The sequence below is a fragment of the Hoplias malabaricus genome, chromosome 15 (genome assembly GCF_029633855.1).
Source record: "Hoplias malabaricus isolate fHopMal1 chromosome 15, fHopMal1.hap1, whole genome shotgun sequence".
Classification (NCBI taxonomy): domain Eukaryota; kingdom Metazoa; phylum Chordata; class Actinopteri; order Characiformes; family Erythrinidae; genus Hoplias; species Hoplias malabaricus.
Window position 1 is genome coordinate 8738814 of NC_089814.1, and position 16785 is coordinate 8755598.

At 41.5% G+C, this 16785-nt stretch overlaps 1 protein-coding gene across 3 annotated transcripts in view; it reads left to right on the forward strand.

Annotated features, from left to right (window-relative positions):
• Positions 1-1301: 1301 nt before the first annotated feature.
• sema4d (sema domain, immunoglobulin domain (Ig), transmembrane domain (TM) and short cytoplasmic domain, (semaphorin) 4D) overlaps positions 1302-16785 on the forward strand; it is an 87302-nt gene continuing 71818 nt past the window's right edge. For 2 of the 3 annotated variants that reach the window (XM_066645690.1, XM_066645687.1), the window contains exon 1: positions 1302-1436. The gene's annotated coding sequence lies outside the window, so the exon portion shown is untranslated. Of the gene's footprint in view, positions 1437-1457; positions 1541-16785 lie in introns of those variants that run through there. The other variant, XM_066645689.1, reaches the window with a different exon arrangement.

Here is a 16785-nt window from a genome sequence, read left to right on the forward strand (position 1 = left end):
AAGACTGGTGCCCCCTCCAGGGTGTATTCCCACCTTGCGCCCAATGATTCCAGGTAGGCTCTGGACCCACTGCGACCCTGAACTGGATAAGGGTTACAGATAATGAATGAATGAATGAATGTTACAGATAATAAATGGATGGATGGAAGAGTGAACAGTTAAGTTTGTGTCTATAAGTGAATGAGTGAGAATGTGAAAGAATGAAAATGAGGAAGCGTGTGTGAGTGAGTTACAGTTCCATTAAGTGCTTTACATAGAAAAGGTTAATTTGAATGTCATTATCCCTTCAAAATGTATCATTAGCAGCTATTCTTAGAGTTCATCTAAAGTTACTGTAACCTATATTTTATTATGAATTTCCGTTCAAGAGTATAACAGTAAAAAACTCGAGCATGCAAATCTTTCCCGGTAAACATTTAGCTGTTGATTCAACGTTGAAATAACGCAATTACGTCTAAACAACGTTTTTGTTAAGGTTGAAAATTAAAGTTGAAAAGACGTCCAAACACAGACGTTGAAACGACTATCAGACGCATTTTGGACGTCCATTGACGTTATTAATTGGTCACAACTTTATTAAATTAAAATTTATTAAGATGTTCCACTGACGTTGAAATTATGTCCTTGGCGGACTGACCTTTAGACCTATTTTGAACGTCCCTTGTTTATTGGGTTATCATATTTAATATTTTAGACATGAGTCTTTCACTCTTAAACTATATTGAACAGAATGGTCTCAGTCAGAAAACAATATTTCAGTGGGTTCTCTGTAGAGGACGAACCTATTTCAATTTAGAAATCCACCAAAAGATGAAGTAAATATATAGTTAAATGCAAAAGAAACATGGGACACCGCTTGTGCAAAAGTTTTACTTTTAGGTTTCTGTTTTTAATGTGTTAGAAACAACAGACATAGTGAGGATTACTGGGTCGGTCTGTCTCTCTCTCTCTCTCTCGCACGCACACACACAGAGTGAGTGTGTGTGTGTCTCTCTCTCTCTCACTGTGTGTGTGTGTGTCTCTCTCTCTCTCACTGTGTGTGTGTGTGTGTCTCTCACTGTGTGTGTGTGTGTCTCTCACTGTGTGTGTGTGTCTCTCTCTCTCACTGTGTGTGTATGTGTCTCTCTCTCTCTCTCTCTCTCTCACTGTGTGTGTGCCTCTCTCTCTCTCTCTCACTGTGTGTGTGTGTCTCTCTCTCTCTCTCACTGTGTGTGTGTGTCTCTCTTTCTCTCTCACACACACTGTGTCTCTCTCTCTCTCTCTCTCTCTCTCTCTCACACTGTGTCTCTCTCTCTCTCTGTGTGTGTGTATCCGCCATGCTGCTGGAGCTCAGCTCTGTGACTGTGTCTCGCCGCTGGTTCCTCGCCGCTCTCTCCCTCCGTCTCTTTCTCCCGGAAAACCACTGCGTGTGCATCTAAGTCCCGCGAGACTAAAATGTAAGTTTCTGTCTCTTAATCGTAATTTTGAGCTCCCGGTTTTGGTGTGTGTCGGTGTGTAAAGCCCCGCTGAGAGAGAGAGAGTGTGTGAGTGAATGGCTGATGTTAGTGTTTGAACTCACGCTGTTTTTTTTCTCCCAACTTTCCTCCTGCACTTGTTCCACTTGTTGCACCGCGGTGGAGGAGAGCTCCTTCTTAACGCGGATTTCTCTCACTTTTCTCTAAGTTTGTGACTGTGTCTCGGTTCTGAGGCGCAGGAGGGTCTCTGTGCTCCGTCTGGGGAGTGTTTTTGAAGCAGGTTGAATTTTCGCCGCTTGTCTGTGATTTTCTGAACGGTCGATTTGTGGTAAACCTTTGAGCCGCCGCCAACTCTGGAAAACCAAACTCCGTATGTTTTTGTATCATTTTCGGCGTTAAATCTAGAAAACCCTGCATTTTCTCCGGCCAAGGACCGAAATAATATGTCAGTTTTTTACTTCAGCAGCGTCTGTCCAAATCTAGTAAACGTACAAACGATATATTTACTCAGACTCGTACAAGAGAAACGTATTAAATCACGATCAACAAAGGCGCTGATATCCTGAGGTAGAAAAATGATAAATTGTGTTAAAATAACGATTGAGATACAAACATTATGCTGAGGTTTAAAAATGAGTTAGTAAAACAAGCAAAATCGGATAGCGAGGTAACAAAATGATTTTGAGGGTAAAAATTAGATAACGAGACACAAAAAAAGCATATACTGAGGCAGACAAACGCGATATTAAAAGAAAAGCGAGACAATGACGTAGACATAAATAGCGAGATACAAAAACGCTATTGAGGTAGAAAAATGAGACATTGGAAGAGAACGAGATAATGATGTAGACGTCATAATGAGGTACTGAGGGAGTGGAAAATGAGATGTGATAAAGAAATGAATTCATTATTTTTCTTTACTTTCACAATGGGTTCCGCTTTGGAAAGAGATATTTTAAGGATGTTCTTGTAATTTAATCGAATATAATAATAATAATAATACATTTTAATTTTAAACCAAAACAGTTATTTAAAATGAAATAATTTTCATTCAGTCTCTCAATATCATTAAAACAAGTTTAAAAACAAATTCAAATTTGTAAAAGCACTTGAAGTGACTTCCTGATAGTTTAAATTGTGTTTTTGAAAAGCCAAAGCATTGGCACTGAATTGAATACATTGGCATTTAATAGGGAAATGATGCAATTTTGGAGTTTAGACAGTAGACAATGATTCATTAACCCATCTTGTGGAGCAGTTCCTAAATGTGAGTGAGTTACAAGCCAGTTCCATGTGGTGCTTAATGTATAAAAGTGAAGTGTGGCGTGTTGAACTCCTTCAAACATTTATACAAAACTAATCCAGTTTTTGAATAATTTTACTCGTGGTCTAGTGCAGTCAGAGTGACAGGCACAAATGCTGCTATGTGTTTCCTGTACAGTCTCTGATACATGACCATTATGATGTTGTTAAGGCCACTTTACGCACGTCTAAAACGTCTTTTATTATTATTGTTCCCACACATTTGTGATTGAGGTATCTTTGACTCCCATAGCTCCCTATGTTTCCCCTCTTTGTGAAGTAGAGCCGGTGGGTGGTCAGTCCTGGCTGTATTTGTTTTATTCTGAATTATCTGTAGTTGTATTAGCAGCAGCTTCTTGGCCAAACTGGAAGAACCGATAACGGTGATTGTGTTCGTTCTTAGTTTGGTCTGATGATGATCTCATTTTGTGTGAAATTTGTGCACAATCCAACACCCCTCATATCTCTTCATCCGTCCGAGCTCCATATTTAACAACCTCTTGTTTACTTCAGTGTGAAGAGTTTAAATGGTTTCAAATGGAACATGAGGTGTTTTCAGTCGATAATACCATATAAACTGATTAAAATATCATTTTGGATGGGGAAAAAAAAGAGCAAATAATAATGATATTTTATATAACTTTGAGGTAATTCTTTAGTTGCCATTATTTTATTTATTGTTTTCTTTTCTTTGCAGTGGTGTTGAAATGAACCAAGCATCTCCACTGTGTCAGCAGCAGAAAGTGTTTTATTAACTCTCCATAAGCAGCAGTGAACCCAAACGGTCTGAAGAGCATTAAACTCTTCTAAAAGCTGAAATAGTTGTGAATCTAAAAAAAAAATTAATTTAAAAACTTTTTTTTTTCAGAAAACTATTGTAATCATTCAATGGCATTGCATTTAAAGCATTTTTCATTTTAGAAGGGATTTCAAAGCATTAAAGAAGCACAATGTTAAAAATTATGGCTATTTTAACAGCGAGGTTAGCTCAAGTAAACTCTGTTCCTAAGAAAACCTGTGTGAAAAACAGCAGTCAGCACAGGACAGGTGTCTGTTGGTCAGTGAGGGTTGCTTTGACTAATGCAGTATGCAGTAATGCACTGGTAGGGATTTGGAGGCACTAGTGGCAAGTTATTTGAACTACAATAACACAGACAAGTCCTCCAGTGAAGCTAGTGCACCTTTAAACTCTTCAGACACCTGTTCCCCATCTCAGAACCTACACGTTTCTCTAAAACGGGGGCGTGTCCCACAAAGCAACTGGCGTGCAGTTACCTGTTATAAGAGGAATGGCTTTGTGTAATGTAAACAAAGCCAGATAACTTAAGCACAAAGTCAAGCCTGTCCAATAGGAACAGAGCTGAGTGTAATTCCTATTGGACAGTTCTCAGCTTTTGGCTTAAGTTATCTGGCTTTGTGGAATAGCCCCCTGGACTGTGCACGCCAGACTTTTTTAATTGTGAGTTGTTTACATTGCACAAAGCCATTCCTCTTTTAACAGGTAACTGCACACTAGGAGCCTGCGGCTATGTTTAATAGGGCCTTATTGGGCTCACTTCAAATTTGTTTACAGCCGGCTGCAGGGGTCTTCAGCTGTGGAGGTATTATTCGTCTGCTCTTAATTGCTTGTTATCTGGGCTTCGATTTAAGAATAAATTCAGATTTTGCCGCTTCCTTTCCTGATGGAAAAACTGAGCTCAGAATATAAGCTGTTTATATTTTGACTGATATCTGTTTTCAGTTAAAAAAAAAAAGCCTAACACTGAGTAACACAGATGTGGACCAATATTTTAAATCTAATCTTTGTAATGTTATGAACACAGCTGCTATACTGACACCTAGTGGCCTGGATCATGGTCACCTGCATGTGTTGGACCCCCTCCATGGAGCATAAACTAATTTGCTGAGCAGGGCCTCATCCTGATCCTTCACTTTGTTTTATTGCACGTATCATATGCAATCCCAATTTTACATAGTTTACTCATTCAGCTCTTATTTTGTAAATATTTATTTAACAGCTTCTGCAAATCATCCAGAAAATTCAGACGAACCCAGCTCCATTTTCTGATTAACTCTTGAGCTCAGAACAACAGCTGTTTGTGTTTTAATATCTGTTTTCAGTCCAAGCAAAGGACCCTAACACAGTAATGCAGAAGTGTGAGCAGGGCGCCTCGGGTGAAAAACGAGCCTCAGAGGAACTGCTGTGTGTCAGTGCTGGGATTGTAAGTGCTTGAAAAGTGACCCGTGAGATTAGAGGTCATTCAGTTTCTCTTCAGGATCCTGAGAGACCTGTGTAACCTTTGCACTTCAGTGTTTGGGATTGTGGAAGGCGGGACCCTGTGTAGTCCAGGACTAAGCTCCGTCCTTGTCTGGGAATACCTCCCTATATGATTACAGTATAATTTTGGATGATATGAAGAGTAACAATGTCCTTTTTGAATATTGGAGATGTTTTCTAAAACTTGTTTACTAATGTGTTTCTTTACAGCGTGTGTGAATGGAACCAGGCATCTCCACTGTCTGTATTTACTCTCCATAAACAGCAGTGAATAACATTTGCTGCACTGAGAAACTCCGTGCCTGAGAAAACCTGTTTGAAATACGGCTCTCCATCACAGAGCAACTCTCTTCATTGTTGTTGATGGTTGTGTTTTGCTGCCTGGTCAGTGAGCGGTGTGTTGCTGCCTTTTGGGATGATTTGGAGTGGTGTTTGTGATCCAGAGCTAATCCTCCAACATCAGCGCCTGACCACTGAATGCCATCAAATCCTCACAACAATGTTCCAACATCTGGTGTAATCTCTTCTCAGAGGGGAGTATTAACTGTTACAGCAGCACAGGGGAAAGGTTTTCCTGTTAATACCCTTCATTTCAGAAGAAATCGTGTATGATCATAGAATCATCAGCCCCCAGTTCCATGTAAAGATCTGTCACCGTGGAAAGTGTTCATTTCTATTCGGCTTGAAAACCAAGGCTCTTCTAAGGAACTTCCTTTGTCAGACGCCTGATTCATACCTTTAGTCACTGAGTGATTCGCCCTCATTCATGGCCTCATCCTTTGTTCCAGTCATACGGACTATCCGCTAGTTAATTAGAGCAGATGCTGTCGCATTCATCTTTTCCTAATGAGTGTTCTCTCACTCCCCTGGGGAGGTTTATTTTAATTAGCCACTGTTTTGTGTGTGTGTGTGTGTGTGCAATGTGCTGAGCTGGATGCTCCTGGTTTAACGTGGTGGAGCTATGCTTCTCTGGTTGTGGGTCAAACAACAAGCACCCAGGAACCCTGTAAACCAAACTATATCCAAGTATCAATAACCAGATCCAGAGACGCGTTTTCTCTGGTGTTGCTGGAGCGTCTGGCTCGCGTGACGACGTGTTCTAGGCCTTGAACAATGCACTTGTAGACTGATAAAATCAACTGATTATCAGCTCAATATATTCATGTTGTTAGCTGCTAATGTTGCCCTAATAATTAGTGCAGTGCATTGTTGTGTGAAGCCGCACTCCCAGAGCTGCCTGGTGTTTTGGAGACTGACAGAAACTGTTCCAACGCCCAGAGAAATGAAGAGGCACTGTCCTCTTTGGCGCTTCTTAAAAAAATGGCAAGTCAAGCCAAAGAGTTAAAAGCTTTTAAGTCGAAGTCACAGTTTGAAAATGTCACAAGCTACAAGTTTAGCAGCACGGATGTTTTAGACGATTAAATGGAACTGAATATTAGTCTGTGAACTAGCACGGATGTTCTGGACCAACCCAGAACATTATCCATAGGGGTGTGTGTGAGTGTGTAAAGCCCTGTGATGGACTGGTGCTCTGTCCAGGGTGTGTTCCTGCCTTGCGCTCAGTGGTTCCAGGTTGGCTCCAGGCCTGTCCCGCCCCTGATCAGGGGATGAACATCGTGGCATCAGAGACCTAGAGTGGGGGTGCACGTGTCCAGTCCTGGATTTGTCAGTTCTTCTACAGCTGAAGAAATGTAGGAGCTTGTTGGTAGATGTCAGACTTTCATATGGTCTGCATCTGCTCAGAAAGGATTTTGATGGTGTTCTTGATGTTGATGTTTTTTGGAAATAATATCCTGGTGGTGCAACGCTTGGATAGCCTTAGAGCCTGAGGGAGGAAGGGTCAAACCACAGGTCCATGTTTATTTTCTCACCATCACACGCTCTGTTAGTTAGTGAAACATTAGCTTTGAGTTCAAGGTGATAAAACGCAGCGTGGGTCCAGAGACGTACCGCAGTGTATTCAGGTCTCCTTCCTGATGGATGTTGGTGTTTTTCCACCAGTAGATCGGTGTATGTTTAAGATAATGCTGTTCATTCCTTGAGCTTATGGTTGTTCATAATCCAAACTTAGTCACTGGTCCATTGCTGTGTGGTGTAGTGACTGTTGTGTGTTGTTGCTGTGCTGCTCTCTGATTGGTTGAACACCTGGAGCTGTAGACCAAAATGATCCAGAAAGAGAAGGACAGATTGGTATACACTTCAGATCCTGTGGTGAGGAACTCACTTCTGACTTCTGAGGTCTTTATAAAAAAAACCCCAAAAGGATCAAACACTACAGCCACATTCTCCCCAGTCTAAACTGCGCGGCTCCTTTAAATGATAATGAGCCACTGTTCTCCCTGACCCCAGCACACAGCAGTGAGGAGCCAGGTCCTCTCTCTTTGTCTCTCCGTTTTTACTCAGTGCTCTTATTTCTCCACGCTCGTTGTCTGTTTTGCTGCGTTTAACCTCGTCTTTGCGCTCCCACATCAGCGCTATCATTGGACAGACGAGGGGGCGGGGCAATTCTAAAGTCTCTACACTTGACATCAGAAGCGGAGCAGAATAAACAACTAGTTTTATCCTGTGTTTTCAGACTTGGGCAGTGCACAGAAAACTCACTGGGTCGTCTTGTTTCACAGTGTGTGGGTTGGTGGGCTCCTCTCACACTCACAGTAACCACAAGTTAATATGCTTGTATATGGTGCCACAATATATCACCCTGCAGTACAATTAAGTACACAGTGATATGCTGTATTACTGCATCCATAATCCTTATTGAAATGAGGGTGCCAAAGGCTGGTTAAACATTAGCCCTTTGCCACTTTAAAGGCCAAGCCCTCCACTAGCTCCACGCCAGTGTTGAACCAGTGTGGTGTGGGTATGATGGAGTGGCTTTTGTTCTCAGGGGCAGACTGGCACAACGTGGTTCTCTTTCTATTCCAGAGAGACTAGAGACCAGCTCTGTATCACTGTGCCAGCATCTCAGTGTGTGTACAGAGTGCAGTGGGAAAGGTTAGAGGAGACAGGTGGGTGCCCTTATTCTGTTACAGAACTGGAACGTACCCACAGAGAAACTGCCACATTAGAAATTCAGAAATGAGCTTCTGTCGTCTTGTTCATTAAAGAACAAATAACCAAAGGCACTGTCTACTTCTGTGACCTCTGATACTTCTCCAGAAAGTTTCTGAAGAAGGAGTGTCTCTGGTTCTGTTGGAGCTGGGTTTGTTTTATAGGGTGAGTTCTGGAAGGTTGTGTCTTGGCTTGAGGGTTTAAGCTAAAATAGATGTTTTTTTTATTTATTTTTTTATGTAAAGCTGTAAAACATCATGAGAGGAATTTTTTTATGTGATCAGTAAGTATACAAACCTTAGTTTTATTGTTTTTTTTAGAAATAGGTTTGTTTCAAAGACAAAACTGAGCTTCATATTTTAAGAGGCATGTTTACTTCATACAGATCCCAGAGTGCAAATGAAAGATTTAAGGTGGCACTCAGTGTTAGCGGTAGAATGTTAACGAGCACAGTTAAGACGTAGAAAGAGTCTTAGAACTTTAATGTAATTTAAAGGTTGGGGGGGGGCAACTCATATCAGTATAGTGGCATTTAACGTGGAATTCAGCGATAAACAATTTAAGGTGGAATTATTGGTGAGTTCACGATTCTGGCTAGAACTGAACTAGAATTAGAGCTGAAATGAAAAGACAGCACAATTTTTACAGTCACACACACTCATAAGTTCTCCCCGTGTCCGTGTGGGTTTCCTCCGGGTGACTGTCTGTGAGGAGTGTGGGTTGTTCTCCCTGTGTCTGTGTGGGTTTCCTTCGGGTGACTGTCTGTGAGGAGTGTGGGTTGTTCTCCCTGTGTCCGTGTGGGTTTCCTTCGGGTGACTGTCTGTGAGGAGTGTGGGTTGTTCTCCCTGTGTCTGTGTGGGTTTCCTCCGGGTGACTGTCTGTGAGGAGTGTGGGTTGTTCTCCCTGTGTCCGTGTGGGTTTCCTCCGGGTGACTGTCTGTGAGAAGTGTGGGTTGTTCTCCCTGTGTCCGTGTGGGTTTCCTCTGGGTGACTGTCTGTGAGGAGTGTGGGGTGTTCTCCCTGTGTCTGCGTGGGTTTCCTCCAGGTGACTGTCTGTGAGGAGTGTGGTGTGTTCTCCCTGTGTCTGCGTGGGTTTCCTCTGGGTGACTGTCTGTGAGGAGTGTGGGGTGTTCTCTCTGTGTCTGTGTGAGTTTCCTCCGGGTGACTGTCTGTGAGGAGTGTGGTGTGTTCTCCCTGTGTCTGCGTGGGTTTCCTCTGGGTGCTCCGGCTTCCTCCCATCATCCAAAAATACTTGTTGGTAGGTGGATTGATGACTCAGAAGTGTCCATAGGTGTGAGTGAATGTGTGTTGCCCTGTGAAGGACTGGCGCCCCCCCTAGGGTGTGCTCCCGCTTTGCGCCCAGTGATTCCGGGTAGACTCCAGATCCACCGCAACCCTGAACTGGATAAGTGTTAAAGACAATGAATGTATCATCAAAACTCCACAGAGATAATTATAATGAAGGAAAAGGGTTCTTCTCTCCAGTTTGTCAGGTTTACTACACACACATACAGGTTTATTCCTCCCCATACAAAGAATTACTAGTATTTTAACTGCTACAAAAAAAACATTCTACAGGAATCACTGCACCACTTACACTGCAGAAAAAAGGCTTTATGGTCAGTCTTCTTTGCAAGCTTTAAGGTAGCACCCTGCCCCACAGGTTAATGCTTACAGCTGATAACACAGGCTCTTCATGCATTGAGGTAGGTGTTGTCTAAGGCTCCTTAAGTATATTGACCCTATAGGACGGAATTTAAAAACCCTAGCCTTGGGCTCATTCTGTAGTTTTACATATGAAATGCTACACAGTCAAATAAGTGTTTTGCTGGGTGAGAAAGCAGTTCTCGTCTCGACATGTTTCTGTGCAGATTGTGTTGGTCCGTCTATTGCTGTGTGTTTGTGTGAAAGCATGTTTGGTTAATGTTTGGATCAGCTGCTCGTCACATGAGCCTCCTCACTCCGTTAGCTCGGGCTAATGACAACAGGCCTGGGAGCCCATGTTAAAGACCCTGGCTTTTCTTTTCCCTCTATTGATGTGTTCTGCTTCACTCTTTCTTCTGTCCACCTCCAGGCCCGTGTTTGGCTTTGCTTGTGAAAAGCAGCTGCAGGTAATGAGAGGTCAGAGATATGCCTCGGCTTGTTAGCTTTAAATCATCCACATCACTGTTCACTGAACACTAAGAATACTTAATGCACATCTGCACAGACGTATTGATCTACAAATCGTATGATTATGCTGTGATTCGGCACGTTGACACTGTCAGAACCAAATCCTGAATCTCCAAAATGGCAGCTACAGGAGAAGGACAAAAGCTCCTTTAAATGGAGAGGTTAAACTTCACGGAAAAATTATTATTATTATTTTTTTGGGGTGTGTTTCAACTTGAAATTTTAACCCAGTGTAAAGAGCTGCTTGTTTTCTATAAATGATCAAAACTAACTGATTAAATGAGATGAAATGAAATACTGGGCATGGCCCCTTGTTGAGCATTTACTTAATGAGGAGTGTTTGTGAGTGAAGGAGTAGCTCCGATGGCCTATTTTCAGCAACGTGTTCACAAACCTAATTTGCATTTCCACCAACGTTAATTGTTTCTGAACCAGAAACCATTGTTCTCAGCTGGAACCAAAGAATTGGTCCTTTGGATTGGCGAGAAATGTGATGGCGTCCGGTAAACACCCAGAAAGAGCACAGAGCCTCAAATAAAGTGTTATAACAGACTGGAGCTGGATGGGTCATTTACAGTGTGTTATAAAACAAGTAAAAGGAAATAAAAACAGGAAAGTGCTCACAACTCTGCAACATCAGAACCCACTGTGAACCGTGGATGAACCCTGACTCTGACTCGCAGTTTATCTCTGGAGTTAAGACATAGTATAATGTGGAAGATCATGATTAAACTATTATAAACTATTATACTATAATAATAATTTAACTAATTAAAGGGTTTATGTGAATATTTATTTTTTATTTCACCACTCATTTTTAATTAGCATTGGCTCTCTGCGTTGATTGAGAGTTTTTTTTAAAGGGCAGATTATAGTGTTTTTGTAAATTATAGACTAATGTTTGTAAAATGCCCTTCTTAAACACATCCTAAAATTACTCTTTAAATGTACTTTAAGTTCCCTGTGTAAAAGGCCTGTTTACTTGTGGTTCTGAACGTTAGATTGTGTTTATCCAACATGTTGAAAGTTCTCACCGCAGCAGTTTGAGACAACTTAGTTTGTTATGGAAGTAAACGGCTTAAGCAGCTCTATTGGACGCATGAGATCGGCGCAGGGCATTGTGGGATCTCACAGGATGCCCTTTCTCATTAGATATAATATATTTTAAGTCCACACTCCCAGAATGGCCTCATTCCAGTGGTAATCGGTTTAGGCCTATGGGAAAGGAAGTGCAATGTTATTTTGAAGAATCTCTCCCCTGAAAAGGTTTGTTGTGTGCTGCCCTTCTGCACAAAAAAAGACATTGATTCCTCGTATTGTGACATTTCCTCAGATAAGAGCTGTGGAGCTGGGATGACACGCAGAAGATCTGTGAAATTCACTTGTGGAGACATGAGCACTGTTGGTTTGTTCAGAAGAGCAGAGCTTTCCTCTGTAGTTTCACAGAGATGGTTACGACTGGCTTTTAAGTCTCGTGAATGTAAGTCTCCTGTCTGAGCCCCTTGAGCCCCTGATTAATGGTTCAGATATAAATAAAGTGGGTTTGGTTTGGTGTGAAATGCTCTGTTTTAGAGACACATTAAGTCAGAGTTGTTCACACTGGTGGGGAATAGTCAGTTGTCTGAAATGTTTATGAATGGCAATTAATATGATTATAAATACACTGCTGGGACTTGAGACGTATGTTACAACTTGGTGCTTTCAGTTTCTAGTGTATTTTAAAAGGGAAATATTATAGATTTTTGAAAAATTATTCCAATTAATGTGTTTATTTGGAGCCCACAAACCTGAAAACATGGAATAAACGAGGCGTTCTGTTTCTGCTCCGCTTCTGATGTCAAGTGCAGAGACTTTAGAATGGCCCCGCCCCCTCGCCTGAGTCTGTCCAATCACAGCGCTGGACTCGTGTTTATGTGAGAGCGCAAAGACGAGGTTAAACTCAGCGAAACAGACACAACGAGCGCGGAGAAATAAGAGCACTGAGTAAAAACGGAGAAGAAAGAGAACAGAGTAAAAACAGCTAAAAGAAAAAAAAAATCCTTCTGCGCTGTTTTTTATGTAAAGTGTGTACTGTGACTCGTTTTGACCAGCAGTGAATCGGACCGTCAGAGGAAGTTTTAAATATGTATTGTGATGCAAATTGACAGCTCATCATGATTTACAACTTGTTCATTTTTAAAGATGAGTTTGAGGAATAAACCGTTTAACTGTAAAAGTATGGACAAAAAAAAGCTTTTAGATCTGTGTCATGCATAGACACTGCACACTCAGTAATTTAGCAGTTTGGAAAAACTGAGCAGATACTGTGCGTTCTTTCCTTTCCCTGTGTTTGGAAAGCTTTAAAATGAGGACAGGAGTTTCTTCTTTTCCATGCCAGCATTCCAATAGCTTGGATTCTCCTCTGGCCAAGATACCACCACAAAACAAAACCCAGAAATCTGTGAAAACTGTGATGGAGTTGACACCCCACCCCCGTTGACCTGTCCTTGGTCAAGACTGCCATAATAGTCTCCAAACACACACACACACACACACTCACAGTTGCCACATTGACATGCTCTTTACCCCCTGCAGAGAAGACGACTGTATACTACCCTAAGGGCAAACAAACACACACACACACACACAGGCATAGACACACCCAGTGTCCTCAGGCTGGAATGTCTAATTAGCACTAAACAGGATTAACATCTGCATAATATAGAAACACACAGGAAACCTCAAGGTGCTTTTTTTTAAATCATCATATCCTGCATTATACAGTGTTATTGTTATTATATAGTCTACAGTGATTAATGTATCCAGTGAGGTCATATATTACTGTAATTTATTATTGGTATTTGGTCCAGGGCCAAAGGATCATGATCTATTGTGTAGTGTACTGTGGTATACCTTCACTACCAGGACAAACCCATGCATCTCCAACATGGCAGTGTAGTATGAGAAGGAGAAACATTCCTAAAACCCCATCCTGCCTTGTACTGACCCCCTAGACACTCGGCTCTGTTCGTGAAAATGACAGATTTTGAAGATATTGCCAAGAAAAATAAAACCCCTAACGTTGTGCAGTGATCTATGAATACGCCCAGATCAATTAACGTGCTGTTGGTCCCCACCTCTACCCACCACTGTGCTGCTCACCTGCAGCTCAAAAGTCCCCCCCAGAGTTGATGTAGTTGGTTCTGTGCAGATTCAGATAGTGTTGGGCAGTGTTATGGTAATAACGTATACCGTGGTATTTAACAACGTATTTATGGCATGTTTGTCATGTGTCAAATTTCTGTCCTGTGTCTTTAAATGTAGGCTAAAATGTTCACGTGCGTTTGAGAGCCACAGGGAGGGAGTGCTGTGGGAGCTCAATTGCCTGCTGATGTCACGGTCTGAAAACGGCTGTAGAAAAACACAAGCCTGGTAGCCCATCGTAGTTGTAAGTTTAGCGCCGAGTTTGGGTTCAAAGAGAGCTGTAAACAGGCAAAATACTCCAAATCCTTCACTTGACTTTGTGTTCACAGGTATATGGCTGTTCCTCCAGCACCAGCTGCTGAACTTTGCCCTCTCTCAGATACGGGTTTTTATCATCAACACGTGTCGGAGTGCACTATCGGGCTGTTTTTAGCTAAATTCACTCGAATTTGTGCTCACAGATAGACCGAGAAAGCTCAGTGCAGTCTGACAGAGCAACCCTTCCCTACGGTAATGCCGTATACCGTGATGATATTTTGAGGCAGTATGAAAAACCTGGATACCACCCACCCCTAGTTTCAAACCAGAATTGCTCAGCCATGGTCAAATATGCCTGACTGTAACCACCACCACCAACCCGCACACACACACTTTTATATTTATTTATTTATACACACACACACACACATACATACATACCAAGAAAGTCATTTTTTCTGGAACATTTTGCACCATTCATCTACAGTTTTCCAGCATTTTTCCTGGGTCTAATTCCCTTGGTTCCTATTTAGGTGGAGGGCCATGCTTCTGTAATAGAATTACACTGTTTGTTAGTGCCCTGGTCTCTGGAGTTATCTCGAGTCTTATCTTGAAGATAAGACTATCTTAGGTTTATATAACAATACTAGCTCCTCAAACTGGAGGCTGATACTCACTGAGCTGTTATTTTCCCCCAACACACTGGACACATCTCTCTGGTATGTGGGGATGTAGAGGTTGTTTAATATTGATATTTCAGTGCATAGCAGTATTAGATTGCATACAGCAAAATATATATCTTGACCTGAATGATCTTGTATGTAATGTGAACCATCAACATTTCAGAGGGTAACGGTCTGTACAGAAATGCCTGATTTTTACCATTTATTTTTCCTACTGAGCTTTGATTGGTGAGTTTTTGGTAAATTCTATAAGTTTCTATTCCACAGTAATCAAGCTTTTACCTGGAAATTCCTAATATGGGCATGATGACTCTAGAATGTCACGACTTCAACGTCTGATGAGGTTTAATGAGTTGAACACATGAAGCAGATTTCACTTATTGTGAGGTGGATGTTGGTGTGTTATATTGAGCTGTGTATTGATTATACAATGGGTTTTAATGCAACCAATCAGATTTCAGATCCAGAACCATCCATTTTCTTAAAGGATTCTTGCACTTTGAGAAATGAGATGGATTGCTGGTTCAAAGAAACACAGCAGGGCTATTAATCCTTAATCATACTCTCCTTACGCACCTAAATGTGTTTAAAACGTCCTGTCTGTTGTTCACACGTGCTAGCAATCATCTATGTGTTGGCCAGAGAGAATAATCAATAATAGAGGAGCTGGCTGGATCTGGAGCACAGTCCATTGGAAACATTTATGAATTCTTGGACCACTGCGATTCCAAATATTTTTGGCTTTTGCTTTTATTAAAAGTATGCAAACTGCTGGGGAGGGTTATATATGCCGTGTGTGCTGTTTTCCTCCTGGTTTCCATTGCTTCAGTAAAGGAGGAGGAGGGGGTGAATACTTCCACACAATTGCCTCATTGACCTGATGTAATTTAAATGGTCCACGTCCCTTTGAGCACCCAAACAGAGCTGGGTTCACTCTTCCAGAACGATGCTCCCCCCTCGAGGAAATGAGGAGAGAGAATATTGATTTAAATGGCAGCAGTAGGTACGCAGAAGAAAACAAAATTGAATTCAGCCTCGATGGAGGGCAGGAAATAGACTGATGATTGTATCTGAGCTGAATGAATGTGCGTGTCATCAGAACGCACGGTCAGGTCTGGTAAGGAAACAGTATTATTGTGATCCAGAACTAGTTACGACACACACACACGCATACATACATTACCAGAGGGCTGTAGTGGTGGGTACACACACACAAATGCCGTTTATGTACTTTTTGAAATGTGAGTTAGCATTTTAAAAAGTCCTTGAAGAACTCACACATTTAAATATATGCAAATCTTCTAAATTCACACATGGATAAGGCTCTCTTATCTCTTACAGCTAGTTACAATGTTTAAGAGTATATCATATACATCCACCCTAAGTAAACGAATTTAACCCTTAAACTCTGCTGTAAAACGGCATTTAATATGAATTTTCATAAGAGTAATATTTCTAAACTTTGTAAATGATCAATGAAATTGAGGACGGCCTGTATTGTGTGTTTTAACTATGTTTATTTTATAAACATACCTTAGCTAGCGTTAGCATACAAATCACAAGCCCCTTGCCAGGCTAACCATCTCCATAGCAACAGCAGAAGAGAATTACTTTTACACGATACGGGTATTTGATTTGTTTGTTAAAACCTCATTTTATGTTAAATGGTGTTAATATATATTAAAGTAATGACATTTCTTTGATTTAAAAATATTATGGTGGCACAAACTGCATTTAACCCTTAACATCCCCACAAAGGTTTGGTTTATTTTATTATTTACTTATAGTTACACTTATACAGCACCTTTCTAGACACCCAAGGTTGCTTTACAATCAACACTGCACAGAATACCATTCCCCACCCCCCCCACACACACCAGGACAGTTATTAGACAAGCTAGTTCACCTAACCTCCGTGCTTTTGGACTGGAGGAAACCGGAGATCCAGGAGGAAACCTATGCAAACACAGGGAGAACATGGAAACTCCACTCAGATGGGACTTGAACCTAAGATCCCAGCGCTGGGAGGTGAATGTGCTCACCATCAAGCCACAGTGCCCTCCGTTTATTTGGAACCCGAACATGGCCGAACTGGGGTGTTGCTCCATCTTCTGGACAAGTTCATCTAGAAGTATTCTTTGAACATTTTATGGTCATGAGCAGACCTCTGACCTCAGCTAGGGATCAGAGTGAATTCTAACAAATGCAGAAAAATGGGCGTTTTCTTCCTCCTCCTTTCACACTATTTTATATTTATTTATATATTTTTTTTATCTCACACATTCTCACAATGTTTCAGTTGCGTGCTCCCCCTCCCTCATCACTCTGCCCAGTTCCTTTTCTTTTTTTCTCTCTCTCTCTCTCTCTGTTGTAATGAACAGACTGTATTCAGTAACAGTTTCTTA